Source organism: Ictidomys tridecemlineatus, chromosome 4 (assembly GCF_052094955.1).
Source record: "Ictidomys tridecemlineatus isolate mIctTri1 chromosome 4, mIctTri1.hap1, whole genome shotgun sequence".
Lineage (NCBI taxonomy): Eukaryota > Metazoa > Chordata > Mammalia > Rodentia > Sciuridae > Ictidomys > Ictidomys tridecemlineatus.
In genome coordinates this window covers 130,045,204-130,059,744 of record NC_135480.1, presented here as the reverse complement: position 1 = coordinate 130,059,744, position 14,541 = coordinate 130,045,204, and the positions used below count along the sequence as shown (strand labels likewise).

Here is a 14,541-nt window from a genome sequence, read left to right as displayed (position 1 = left end):
ACATATATGCTTCTTTATTAATACAATAAGTATTAGGATATAACCATTGGTCCAGTTACTACCATGGGTTTGACATGGTGATAGGCTTAAACTACATTTCAAGATTCTGTAACAATTGTAATGTCAGTTTAAAATAACCTGTCATGGCTAATGTTGAATGTTGATTGACTACAGCCATAGTAAGAGAAGATCTTACATTTCTGTAGGAAGAAATGAAAGTAAATGTGATTTTTCTACTTAGAAGCAACTCTAGTGGTAACTGTCCACGGCAATATCCTCAAATTATGTTTCATAGAATCAATGTTGAATAGATTGCACAGGAAAAGAAGGTTCTGTGGTAGAAGTTATTTTCCAGAAATGGTAGTGACACTATTTCTTGTCCTGCATAACCTTCTAAATTTTGCCACTCCCTTTTCAAGATGTGAAATTGAATTCCCCTGCTGTGAATCTGAGTAGGGCTCCTGGCTCAGTTGTAAGTAACAGAATGCAGTAAAAATAATGCTGCATATTCCAAGGTTGTGTCATAGAAGTGGCTACAGCTGCCACTCATCTAGTTACAATTCTTGATCAGAACTCTGAGCTACCATACAGTAGACTTAATGCCTACAGAAAGCCATGCTGTGAGGAAATTCAGTCTAGTGGCATAGAGACCACAAAGAGAAGCTCTAAGCTGAAAGGAAGAGAGATGCCCATCCAGTCCACAGCTGCTCCTGTCTTCTCCTGACTACAGTGGCATGAAGGACCCTTGACCCAAAAGGACCTGGTGAATTCTTCCCAAATTCCTTACCCCAAAAAATCTGAGAGATAAGAAAATTATCATTGTTTTAAGACTCAAAGCCTTGGGGCAATTTGTTTCACAGCAGTATTAAAGGTTCCATTACAAAAGTTGGGCAAAACTAGATTAAACCAAACTCTACCTGTACATTGTTTTTTTCCCCTGCAGAATTTGAGTTTTTCAGATGCTAATGAACATATTCATCTCCAAAATGAGCATCAGTGTGTAGTATTTCTAGATTTGTTTCCATAGACAACCAATTTTATAACTATTCTCAAGAGATGACTTTGGGAAATAGTGGATTAAAATAATGTTCTATTCTCATTTGTATGTTTCCTTCTTCTGTAGTGACCTGAGCTATAATGAAGATTTCACTTCACTATTAATTAATTGAAGAGTAGCAGTTATTGGCCAGCTCAGAGAAAGCTACTTCTTGGTAACTCCTGTGTGTGACGTCAACTCATTCCAGCAGTATCAAGAGCAAACAGCATAAACTCTGAATGTCACTCACTGTTTGCTTTGCCAATAATAGTTTCAGGATGTGTATTCTTCCAATGGATTGACAAACATTTCAATGAACTGAAATTCTCATAACCCTCCTGCTCTTCTGAGTATCTCACCTTCAAATTGAAAAGTTCTAAGAACAGGGAGAGGTGGGGTGGGGGCTGGGGGTGGATTTTTGTCTCACGTCTCTAATCTCTTCAAGAGGAAAGAAGGGATTGTGTGAAAATTTCACTCCAGTGTAAGATCAGTTCCCAACATGGCTTGAAGAGTATTTCTCCTGTCCACAAAAATACTGAAAGGCCAGTGATAGGGATTAAACTGCTAGTGACCTAGTGATTAGGAAAATTTTGCCCACTTTGTCATTGTTTAAAAATTAGAGGGACAATAGTGAAAAAGTTAGAAATAGTAAAATTTTCTAATCAAATATATGAAATAGTAATTAAACTAAAAGATTCAAATCTTAGTAAATATGTAACAAGGGAGTTACTTACTGATTTGATTATTATTTTTTTAAATAGGCGGAGTTATTCTTTGGATTCCCAATTAGTCACTGAATGTCTACATCAAATGTTATAACCATGACTCAGTTTCTCCACAAATAAAATGCCACTCAGTTTTCTGGACCTTTTACTTAAAGTACAGAAAGTCAGAGCTGGGGCTAGGGTGAAAGGTGAAAACAAGTAAGATACTCCCTATGGATGCAAAAATGAAGGGGACAGCAAACATCTCAGTCATCAATATAAATAACATTTAGTGTGATTTTTAATAACATAAATTTATGCAAACAAAATCTATGATAAGCAAATTGTCAAAAAAATCAATTAAAAACAAAGCCAATGTTGCTGATGTTCTCCTTTTGCCTCCAGATCATTATGGCTCAGTGTGGTGCTGATACGGTATCCTATACATAAGTTGTGCTCTACCAATACATTACATATGTGAATAATGACAGTCAAGAAACAAGTTCTAGCTGGGCACAGTGGTGCATACCAATAATCCCTGTAGCTTGAGAGGCTTGAGATGGGAGAATTGAGAGTTCAAAGCCAGCCTCAGCAATGGTGAGTCACTAAGCAATTCAATGAGACCCTGTCTCTAAATAAAATACAAAAAAAAAAAAAAAAGGCTGGGGATGTGGTTCAGTGGTTGAGTGCCAGTGAATTCAATCCCTAGTACATGCCCCCAAGAAAAAAACTGTTGTAAATTATATTCCAATAAATTAGTTATTTTTTAAACACATATAAATCCAAGACATAAAAATAAATACAGTTACTATCTTCAATGTTGCAAATAATCCCCTAATGGATATCCAAAAGTAAACCCACTTGAAAATGCTCCCCTCTGTTATTGATGCAAACACAACCTGAACTTCCTTCTGGTATCCAGGAACTAGTACTCCTTCTTACTTCACAGGAATGTTAAGAGTAGACAATGCTTCAAAAGCATTCCTTCCAAGTCCCTCCTGTACTCTCATCTGAAATTGCACTTCCCATTCTCATAAATATTCACTAATGAGTGTGTCAATACTGGCAGAGGAGAGCTTGCTAGTTAATAAGTAATTATTATAATTTCACAGGGAAAGCAATAGCTTTCCTAGCTCATGAGAATGTAAAATATGTAATATATATTTTTGTGTATATATATATGTGTGTGTATATGTATACACACACATATATACATATATATGTATATACACAACTAGGCTCAAGAGAATATAAAAAAATTTATGTATCTAAATGCTTGTATATATATGTGTGTGTATATATATATATATAAAATTTTTGTATATATATTTATATGTACATTTATTCATGTACATATACAGAGATATATACACATATATATATATACATGCAAATTGTCATATTGAATTCCAAAAGGTACCAACCAATTTAAAGAGCCACGACAAGGAAAGTACACCAATTTTACAATCTTGCTGGTACTGTATTGTATAATTCAAAAAATTTTAGTTATCATTTGAAAATTATTTTAGTTGTTCAGGGTTATTTAATATAATTATTTTTACAATTATTATCTTTAAAAAATTCTGTTTTCTAATTGTTTTCACATATTCATTTAATCATTCAATATTTATTACATACTTATTATGTGTTAAACACAGGAAATGTCCTTGTCCTTGTAGAATTTATAATCTAAGGAGATGTATTCATATGTTCTTTTATACTTATACTTTAAATTTTGGGTATCTTCTGTATAAATTTTTATTATTATTATTATCATAGTTGTATTTGGACTAATAATAATGTATTTGGAATAATGATTTATGGTGCTGAGGATCGAACCCAGGGCCTCGCATGTGCTAGGTGAGCGCTCTACCACTGAGCCACAACTGCAGCCCCTATAAATATTATTTTTAAAAAATATTGTATAGATCAGCACTGTGAGTCTTCTTTCATAACACAGAAATTTTAAGCCTGTCTTTTCTTAAAGGTATCAATAATCCCATTATGATTTATTTCTTCAAAAGTGAAGTTGTTTTTCTTTCATATGTAGAATAAATAAATGGTCTGTCAATTTTTATTATAATTCAGTTTTTTATATTTAATTCATTAATCTATATGGATAGATTATGAAACATGAGAAAATATATATCCATGTCTTGTTGAAATGTTGTCCCATCCTAAAAAACACATTAAACAAACTTTCCTTCACTTACTTAAACCCACGCACACGGTTTTGTATACATATATTTACCCTGTATTGGTTCTCTTCAGTTTGTGGTATTCATTGGTATTGCTATTTTTATTGCAATACTAATATATTGTTTGGGGAGTTGTTGGTTTATATATTGATAATTATTTTAAAAGAACACAGTCACTGGATACAAAATGAGTAAGATAGTCAATGTAATAAAAAGATACTAAATCATCAGAACTGATTGAGTTGGAAAAGGGAGTTAAGGGTTGTGAAATGTCTTTATTAAAGATTTATCTATAAAAATATTAAAGTGGGTCTGCCTTAAAGTGAGATTTCCTATAATAATGGGCTATCTCTTAGCATACAGAAAACAGGAGAATGGCCAGTGTTGAGAAAGATGCTTAAAGAGCCAGGGGCATCAGGACAATAGCAAAAAGTTTCCTGCTGTGAACAAGTAAATTTTACAGATCATTATGGAAAAGCTTGCCAACTGAAGTCAGGAGCTGGATCTACTAGGGCAGGGAGCACTGGAAATTGTTTCATCAATGTGACATGGAAAGGCATGAAAAGTTCATTCAAGCTGAGTATGGGACCAGAAAGAGGAGACTGGACGGACCACAGGGAATTTTTAATACATGAAGTGATCTCAAAGGAATAATCTCAAAGCAGAAAAGTCAAGAGGAAGAAAGGGCAAGAGGAAGGGGGTTAGAAGTCTACAAGTTAAGTTGGCAATAAACTGTTATACACCTAAAAAAATAAAAATAAAAAAAGATACTTCAAAGACTGACTTCTTTGGTAGAAAACATACAAAATTATAATCCTCGAAAGGAGCTTACCATTTTAACTCACAGGTGCAATTGAATGTTTACTTGTTTTACAAATGCCATGTAGCAGGAGAAATTAAATAACAACTGCAAATTTTAGTCCAAGCCTACAGAAATGGCATTGGTGATATTTTAATTAATTTGTGTTTTTCCAAACACCTTGTTTTTAAGGTTTCCTGAGTATGTTGTTTTTCTACCTTTCTCCGTTGATCAAATAATTCTTGCAGGCTAGTTTCAGATGGCTCTATCACTGAAAACACTGCCATTATCTTTATTTTATGTGAGGTCCCAACTCTGCTTTTTTGTGTATTTCCAGCTAAATGCCTGGCAATCCTTAGACACAACGTAACTCATAAATTGAAATTGTCAATAGTGAAGCTAGTTCTCCAAAGAAAATATTATAATAAAGAACAAGTAGGGGCTGGAGTTGTGGCTCAGTAGTAGAGCACTTGCCTAGCATGTGTGAGGCAATGGTTTGATTCCCAGCACTGCATATAAATAACTGAATAAAATAAAAGTGTGTCCTCATCTAAAAATTTTTTTTAAAAAAGAAGCAAGTATGCTGGTGGAGGGGTCTAGGAAATAGTTGATGTCAACAGGCAGGATTGGATAAAAGCATCTTACCCTAAAAATCAACTCCAACTTAAATTCGACACAATAAAAATGTCCAAATTGGCAAACAAAGGACTACAATGGAATCTATTTTGAAAGATCTTCCACAACATGTTTTCCAAAGCAATAGAATAATTTTTATTAAATGCTAAAGCATCAACAATTCAGCTCTTGTAGAGCAGAGTCAACTTACTTATGAGCAGATCACTCACTCTCTTTTCCCAAGACCCCAAAACACATACTTAGCTATTTTTCTATTTGAAAAACAGCATTACTTTCAGAAATATACCTGTGGAGCTTTGTGACTTCTTGCTCCATCCAAGGTCTCAAAAGAATGTCTGTGGATTTTTAAGAAATCACCTGCAATAAAACCCAATTCAAACCTTTAGGATAGGTTTTTAAAATTTATGATTGGTGTCATGAAAATAAAAGACTTATCTATGGTTGCCACCTCCTTATTCTAACAGTCTCCTCCCAGATAAAAAAGAAAGCATGGGTATTTGAACATGAAATGACACACAATTATTGTCAGAGCGATCAATTGGTGACAGTTTCTGCTTTGAGGGCATGGGTCACAAAACACAAGGCTCTCAGTGAGCTGGAAATGGTAATGTTGCAGAATTTTCCCAGTTTGAGTGGTCCTGAATGGTAATTGAAATGTGGGTGATTTGATCTTCAAATTATGAAACAGCACACCAAAACTTCTACACCTTACTGCTCATAAAAGCAGTATCAGTCTCAGTAGGGAGCTTATTAGAAATGCAAGATGTGCATTTTAACAGGATCACCAGGGAATTTGTTCAGTTTTGAGGAGCCATGTACATTAGAAATTGAGATTTGTAACTCTAGCACACATTCTTCCCAGTTATTTCTTTGTATATAAATTAAAATAGGAAACACACTTTTTTCTGAAATTTATGCAAAAATAATCTCAAAAGTCACAGAAAAAGTTTCCCTCTGAACATGAAGATATTGTATCATTTCAATTGGTATTTGGATATTTTTAGTATTGATCCAAGTACTAAAAACTGGTTAATTTCTAAAATACTAAATATTGGTTGTTAATTTCCCCCTCCTACTTTAAAATACTAGTAGTAGAAACTAAGAATATAAATAAACAATATCAATGGTGTTTTTTAATCACTGGGAGGAATTAGTCCTAACAGTGATATAGCTGGTTCATACTAAGATGATCATCGCTGAGTTTATATATAGTTCGCTGAAAGACAGTAGCACAGACATAAATGATCATCATAAGAGGCCTGCTTACTAAGCCATGAGATAAAGGGCTCTGTGCATTGCAATAGTGCATGTGTCTTGTGAAGTCAAGGCATGTAGGTAGAGCAGAAGCAGGAAACAATCCACTTCAGAGACTAAAGATTCCAGGCTTCACTTCTATCACTAAGGTAGTTATATGCGGATTCAAAGTGTATAGGTGGAAAGACACTCAGTTGTTAGCATCTCATTGAAGTTGTTTTGGACTAGATAAATGACTTTGGGACATCAAAACCTTAAAGCCATGGCCTGCGGTGTTGGCCCATGCCTATAATCCCAGCAGCTCAGAAGGCTGAGACAGGAGGATCCTGGGTTCAAAGCCAGCCTCAGTAATGGCAAGGAGCAACTCGGTGAGACCCTGTCTCTAAATAAAATACAAAAAATAGAGCTGGGGATGTGGCTCAGTGTTCGGGTACCCCAGAGTTCAATCACTAGTACTAGGAAAAGCAATAGAATACGGAGCACAAAGATCCAATCAGTTTTCTTAAACATCCTTGGGAAAGAAACCAGAAAACATTAAGGCTGAAATTAAGAGTGAAAAAAAATATACAAAAACAATAGACTTCTGGCTATGGCTGAGTGAGGATGTCAATAAATCCTTTTCCTTAAAATAACTACAAACAATAATTTGAGGAACATTTAAGCTTGTATTTATTTATTTTTGTAGTTATAGATGAACAGAATGCCTTTGTTTTTTTTTATTTTTAGGTGGTGCTGAGGATCAAACCCAGTGCCTCATGCATGCTAGGTAAGTGCTCTGCCACTGAGCTACAGACCCAACCCCATTTATGCTTTTTAAACAGTCAAATTTCAAATAAGACCAATAGGAATGAGACACTCTTGGCTGGGGCTGCTGCAAACCCTCTTCTTCCCTGTCCTCCAGCTCATAACCACAGAAGTTTTGCCAGGGCTGGGGAAAGGCTGTAACACCAGGCTGCTACTCTATTTGGCGTGGTGGAGACACCCACACCCAGAGGCATTATCTGTGGAAATGGTGATCTTGATGATGAGTAAGCGGGGAGGGCCAATAATTCTTTAAGATTGAGGTTGAGGTCATAAGTGGGGCAATGATATTCCTGGCTCAAGCTTGCCTAGGGCTGAAGGTGGGAACCGAAATAATACTGCAAATGAGGAACAAAGGAACTTTTTGGGATGAAGTAAATGTTCTGAAATTCAAAATCATTGAATTGTTCATTTATCCTTGGTAAAAGTTATATGAAATTATATGCCAATAAAACTTTTAAAAATAAACAAAAAGGAAAACTCTCTAGGAAGAATGAATGTTGGGATCTATAGCTCTAATGAATTACCATGTCTCTAGCCAAAATTTTTGATGTTGCTCAGTCTTAAACTTGTTTTGGCAATGATTTTATTTTTATGATAAAATTTTTATAAGGGCTATGATCTTAAACACATTTCTTGCAAAGGAAGAAAGATCACAATGAGCTCAAAAGTAAAAGTAAATGTCATAATAATAAAAAGAATAAATTTTCATGGAATTTTAATACAACAAATTGAGCTCTCAGAATCATATAACAAGTTAACAAGTAGCTCTTGTCATGGCAATAGAAATATGCACAAGTGTGCTTATTTGATGCCCCAAAGAATTAGTTTACATTTACAATAGATTCTTCTCAACAGTAAGCTATATACATATGGAGTTTGATTTGTAAACAGTGTTTTTCCCATGATACTTCATTGAAATACATTTATTGCAAAAGTGAGGTCTTCAAGTTCAATTAGTTTCAGTAATAGGCAAGTTAACATAAATGAAGCAAGAAGACTAGGTGTGCTACCATCTGCAGAGCCATCATTTCTGGGTTTCAATGCCATCTTGATACTTAGTTTCTGCATCAAAGAAACTGTAAGGGGTGGCAAGGATTGTGATAAATTGGAGAGGGTCCCCAGCAAACTGGCATTTTTTTTAAGAATGGAAACCTTTGTGGCTGGCCTTATTTTTTCAAGAGAAATCATACACATATTTTTATATTTAAAAAATCTTCAGTTTATTCAACTGAAAATAAAGGGTTTTCCCAAGAATCAGTTAGTGGCTTTTGTGTGCTGTTTAGGCTATTAGAAGACTTTCTTCAAATTTGCATTCTTTATAGAACACAAAAATAATGAAAGAAACAAAACTAGATTATATTTTAAGTCCCTCAGGATTTGTTATGATTTTTATGAGACTCCAAATGAGAGTTAGTAAAGTCATGAATAGCCTATTATCTGGCTTGTTGGTACATTCAATTTATGTCAACTGAACTCATTAGGTTAGCTCAATTTAACAAGTATTAAGCAACTGTTAGGCATAGCTGGGCCTAAGTGACAGTCTATGCCTTTATGGATGTGTAAACCCGCCAGTGATGGTCAAGCATACACATTTCAGGGGAAAGAGTGCAAAGTTGAGAGAACGTCTTGTTTGTGGAGGAGGAGAGGGATGTCTCCCAAGGTGATGTTGCCCTTAAAGCATGGCTTTAAAAAGGAGAGAGGACTGGCCATGGGCATCTGGAACTGAAGAGACACACATTGGTGTGGAAGGACACAAGGCAATGAAATAGCTGGTGCCCAAAAGGAAAGAGCATCCAGAAATGAAGCATTTACCTGCTTACTGGTGAGTAATTGAGCTGCACTAATCAGTTACTTGTTTGTAGTATCTGGCATCAAGGAGGAGATAAGCCAGGGCTCCAAATGGCTCAAACCTTGGCTTACAAGTAAAAACCATTCATTTAATTATACCTTTTACATTAGGAGCACAAGGATAATATTTTAATAAGCCAAATCCTCTTAAATATTATATACACCTGACACACAAATATGTGCCACTTTTTACACAAACTATAAATATCGTGAATTTGATTCTCATAAACATTTGTAAACTTAATTCTGACTAAAGTTTATTAACTCATTAAAAAAACTGAATCATCCCAAACAATTTTGAAGCTACCTTTCCAAATAAATTTTGGGGGGCCTCCTCAGTTTTCTAAAAATTATCCTTAACAACCAGAATGATTGGCTATAACATAGACTGAATTCTTGTTCAAAATACAGATGGAATGTTATATTTTTTAATAAGGACTATAAAACTCACAGGAGGAGGTAACCAAATATTAGGTATCTCTGGGTGTGAGTCATACCATGACCTTAATGTTCAACTCCTATCTGAGCCTATAATCCCCATCCAGAGTTATTATATTACTGAACAAGCTTTTAGATTAATTTCACTCTTAATATTTTATTTTAAGGTATACTATATTTTTTTAATACACACTAAGCATGATATTTCCTCATTTGACTGAGGAACTTTAGAACTCACGAAAATACTGCATTCTTTTCATATCCTTTCTACCTAGTAGGGCCCCTAAATTTATTTTAATTCTAAAATGAAAACATTTAATTGGATCCTTTATCATTCCATCATGTCTCACCACAACTTCTAAGGTTGGTCTGTTCAGTTCCTAGCAGACTTTGGTGTTCTATGAATAGAAAATCCAAGGAAAAACATCTTGTGTAAATTTAAAAAGGAAAACTCACAGTTTAATAAGATAAAAACAAGGAAATGCAGAAATAGAGATTTTAAAGAAAGGAAAAAAGATTGGAAAAATAAAATGAGACCAATATTAGTTTGTAAAATATGTCACAATATCCTCTGTCCTATTAAGATGATTAATTTCACAAATTCTATCTGGGTTTCCTAGCAGCCAAGGTAAAGAAGGAAGCATAATCACATTTTTCATAAGGCAAAATTAAACAATTAACTCTGAAAAAATGACAAATATCCCTAGATCTGAAGTTTTTGAGAATTTTATCTCATGGGTCCTCCTAAGAGGATAATTTACAATGCAGTTACTAAGAATGTACTAGTGCTATTTAATAACATTTGAAGCAAATAAATGAAGTTCTGCTGGGGGTGGGGAGGTAAAGAGTTCTTGAAAGTGACACTTTCCAGGCAGCCATCTGGTAGTTCCCAGATAAAGTCCTCAAAGATATATTAATAAAAAATCTGAATGAAAATGTAAGAACATTGTTTTTTTTTATGGTATTGGTAATTAAACCCAGGGGTGCTTTTAGTACAGTGCTACATCCCTAGTTTTTTTGTTTGTTTGTTTTGAGTCAAGATCTTGCTAAGTTGCTGAGGGTCTCATTAAATTATCCAGACTAGCCTCAAACTTGTGATCCTCCTGCCTCAGCTTCCAGAGTTGTTGGGATTACAGGTGTGTGTCAGCGTGTGAGCACTAATACTGTTTTTTTTTTTTTTGGATCCCTCAAAATAAACCAAGAATATGTATAATGACCAGCATTTCAGTTTATCTCTGGGGGCCAAAGTATCATTATTTGAAAAAGAGGTGGATGAGAAGCAGGTGGAATAGGCTAGATAATCACTAAGGATCCTTCTAGCTCTAAATAATTGAGATTCTTGATTCAATCTTTATTAAGCTCCTGCTTGTCCTGTATTTCTCTGAATTGGAAAAAAAAGATTTCTACACATATGCACAAAATCCTTTGAGTATTTCATAATTTTGCTATTCTGGAAAGTAGGTTTGCTGCTATTTGCCTGTTATTATAGCAGGAAAGAATTCAATATTTGCACACCAATTGATCCATGAAAGTCAACAAAGAACAGACAGCCTCTGTCCTTCTAAATTGTTCATCTGTGGACTCAGATGAAAGTTAGAACCCTTCATTAAATATTCAAAACTCTTTCTGACAGCTACTATCAGAAATTCTCAAATTGAGTGAATATGGGTACATATGTTAAATAAAAGGAATTTAAACCTTACTCTTTTAAACTGTGATTGTATTTAAACTCCGAGGAACATTTCCCACGTTAAAAACACTTAACTGAAGACTTGGTTAAAATGCTGGGCTTCTGAAACCCTGGGAACAAAATTAGGCAGAGCCAACAGAACCCTTAGTAACTGAATAAGAATGACAGAGTGAGGCTCACAAAATATTATCAATGTTCATAGGAATTTTAAAAGATAATAGTAGAATCTTCAAAGCATTTCACACTATGATTATGCTCTGTAACTCACAGATGCCACAAACACATGACTTTATACGTACACCGTATGTATATATTGCATATACACATATCACATGTGTATTCTATATTTGTAGAAGAAAATGTCTATAAACCTGGCTGAGAACACTTTGTCATCCATTCTTTCAACCTCAGAAAGAACAATTATGTAAAAACAAAAATCATTTTTCAGATAATTTTTACATTAGTAGTGTTAGGGGACAGATAGATGAGAATGGTGGGAACATGAAGTTAAGAAAATAATTCTATAAAATGTGTACACTGTATTGACCCTCACATGCTTTCTTTTATAAGGAGCAATTTACCTAAAGCCCTGCCTGGCCTAAGTGGACATATGTGGCATTCCCCAGAAGACTACCTATTTGCAGGAAAAATGCAGGCCCAAGATAATGTTGACAAGAGGAACCCAAGTTAACCTGAAGGAGGAAACTTTTGTGATCAGATCCTGAAATTCTTGGAGATAAGGTTAGTTCCTCCTAACCATAAAATCTGTAGGAATGTATGGTCATGAATCTAATTGATAACATTCAGCATGGGCCAAGATGACCTAAAGTTGCCATAACAGTGGGGACTTGAAAGTCTGTCATCTTGTTGTAAGTCAAAAGTCAAGAGGTGGATCTTGGGGGGACTCTCTGGAAACTTCTCTGGGATCCCCAATAAAACTGAGAGTGCAGGAAAGGCACACTACACCTGTCCTTCTGAGACGACTCACTCTCTCCCTTAAGAGTGTCCCTTTCCCCTTTTCCTATCCCTTCAATAAACTCATTACTATTACTCTGAGCAACATGTCTGAAATCTTACTGACTTGATGGCAAGAATCAGTGTTTGAAGGTGTCTCAGGCTGTCTCAGTTTCTTAGATAGTCTCAGTCTGTAACAGTAGGAGTCTAATATTTTTCTAGAAATGAAAATTGTCTTAAGTAAGTTATCTTGGTTACCTAGATACTATGCACAATGTGAATGACATGGTTTGCTAAAAACATGAGCCACTCTTGATAAGTTTCCAAAGAAAAAGAAAAACAAAAGTCTTCAGTCTTTCTTCAATAAATTTGGTAGTTGCATTTCTGAGATTAAAGCACATTAAATTCTGCAAAAGTGTATATGTAAAATAGTATTAAATTCTTTGCTCAGATAATTATAAAGTTTTTTTACACCTATTTGAATGTACAGACATTTAATAATTATGTGGGATATGTGTTATGGGTTGTATAGTGACCACCCAAAATTCATATTTCCATAACCCAACCCCCAGTGCCTGACCTTTATTTGGAAATGGGGTCACTGCAGGCATTATTATCAGATGAGGTCATGTGAGAGCAGGGTGGGCCCCTAATCCAATAGGACCAGTGTCTTTATATAAAGAGAATATTTGGATACAGATATACACACACAGAGAAAACATCATGTGAGGATGAAGGCAGAGACCTGGATAATTCTTTATAAGCCAAAGAATATCAAAGTTGGCCAGCAAACCATCAAAATCTAGGAGGGAGACACAGAAGAGACTCAGACAGCCCCCCAAAAAGAGGCCAGTCCTGCCAAAACCTTGATCTCAGGTTCTGGTCCCAGATCTGTGAGACAATGTATTTCTGATATTTAAGTCACCCAGTTGGTGGTTCTTTGTTGCAATAGTGCTTGGAAACAGATACAACATGTGTTATAGTGATACTTATCAACAGCTATTTTTCTTTAACGTAATTTTTTAAATCTGGTGAGTGTAGGGCCCATTCAATATATTCATTTTTATGCAGTGCCATGCAAATGATATATTGTCTTTTGGGGAATGAGGGAAGATATAGAGAGAAAGCCATACAATCCCCAGGGTGGAGGTAGAAGCATCTTATGGGACATGAGCTGACTACCTGACGAACAACCCTGTGTTTCAGGAAAAGTATCTTCGGCCCATGTCCCATCACAGCCCTAATAGCATCACGGCAGTGGTGTCATGTACAAGAGCAGGGCTGGTGGCAGGCCAGAGCAGTCAGCCAGTCATTCTCCAGGAAGTGGCACTCAGTTATCTGGATGTTTCCCTAGAGACAGAAAAAAACAAAGAGAAAAAACAACAAAGCCCTTATAGAGTTTATATTGACATACTTTGGGGGAAGTGCCTATTCCCAGGGTGAACTCTCATAGCCACAGAAGTTACTGAGCTGTAGAAATAAGGCGGCTGCCCTCAGGCAATTCAGAGTCTGTCTGTGGAAGGAGTACCCCAGGAAAAGAAATACTGAGCTATTAAGGAAGATGGGCATGCCCATGGCAAAGGGAAGAAGGGAACCTGCGAGATGAGTACCTAAAGTGTCAGAGCTGCTAACAGCTCCATGGTACTGGACAGTAAGTCAGGTACTTGACAGCTAACGAGAGAAGATCATTTTTTTAACACCCTCTACTGGACAATGAGCTGTTTGTTTTTTTCACCTGTAACATTGCTAATATCAAATGCATGGAGGTTTTCCACACCAACAACCAATTCTCCAATTCTCTGATACCAGTTAAGTGTCCCACAATCCAGTTCAATTTTGACACTAACTACCCAAAGCCAATATTAGACTCTATATGTTTAAAGGCTGATTTCCCAAGACTATCTCACTTCAGACACCAATTGCAAATACAGCATTATCAGGTTACCCATACTTCTGTCTGACTTGGATACAAATTTGGGGTACCCACTAACCCTCCTTCTAAGATTTATAATTTACTAAAAAATTCATAGATCTTAGGACATTACTTACTACTATTGGGTTATCATAAACGATAAAACTCAGGAATGGCCAGATGTTAAAGATGCATATGGCAAGGTATGAGAAAGGCCACAGCCAATCTATACCCTCTCTGGGTGCCTTCATAATAATCCAGAAGCTCC

At 35.6% G+C, this 14,541-nt stretch overlaps 1 protein-coding gene across 1 annotated transcript in view; it reads right to left on the bottom strand.

Moving 5' to 3' along the window:
* Nucleotides 1-3,147: 3,147 nt before the first annotated feature.
* The window catches only part of LOC120889783 (uncharacterized), a 259,751-nt gene continuing 248,357 nt past the window's right edge, over nt 3,148-14,541 (bottom strand). Inside the window, exon 15 of the transcript XR_013438039.1 lies at nt 3,148-13,711. The gene's annotated coding sequence lies outside the window, so the exon portion shown is untranslated. The remainder of the gene's footprint in view (nt 13,712-14,541) is intronic.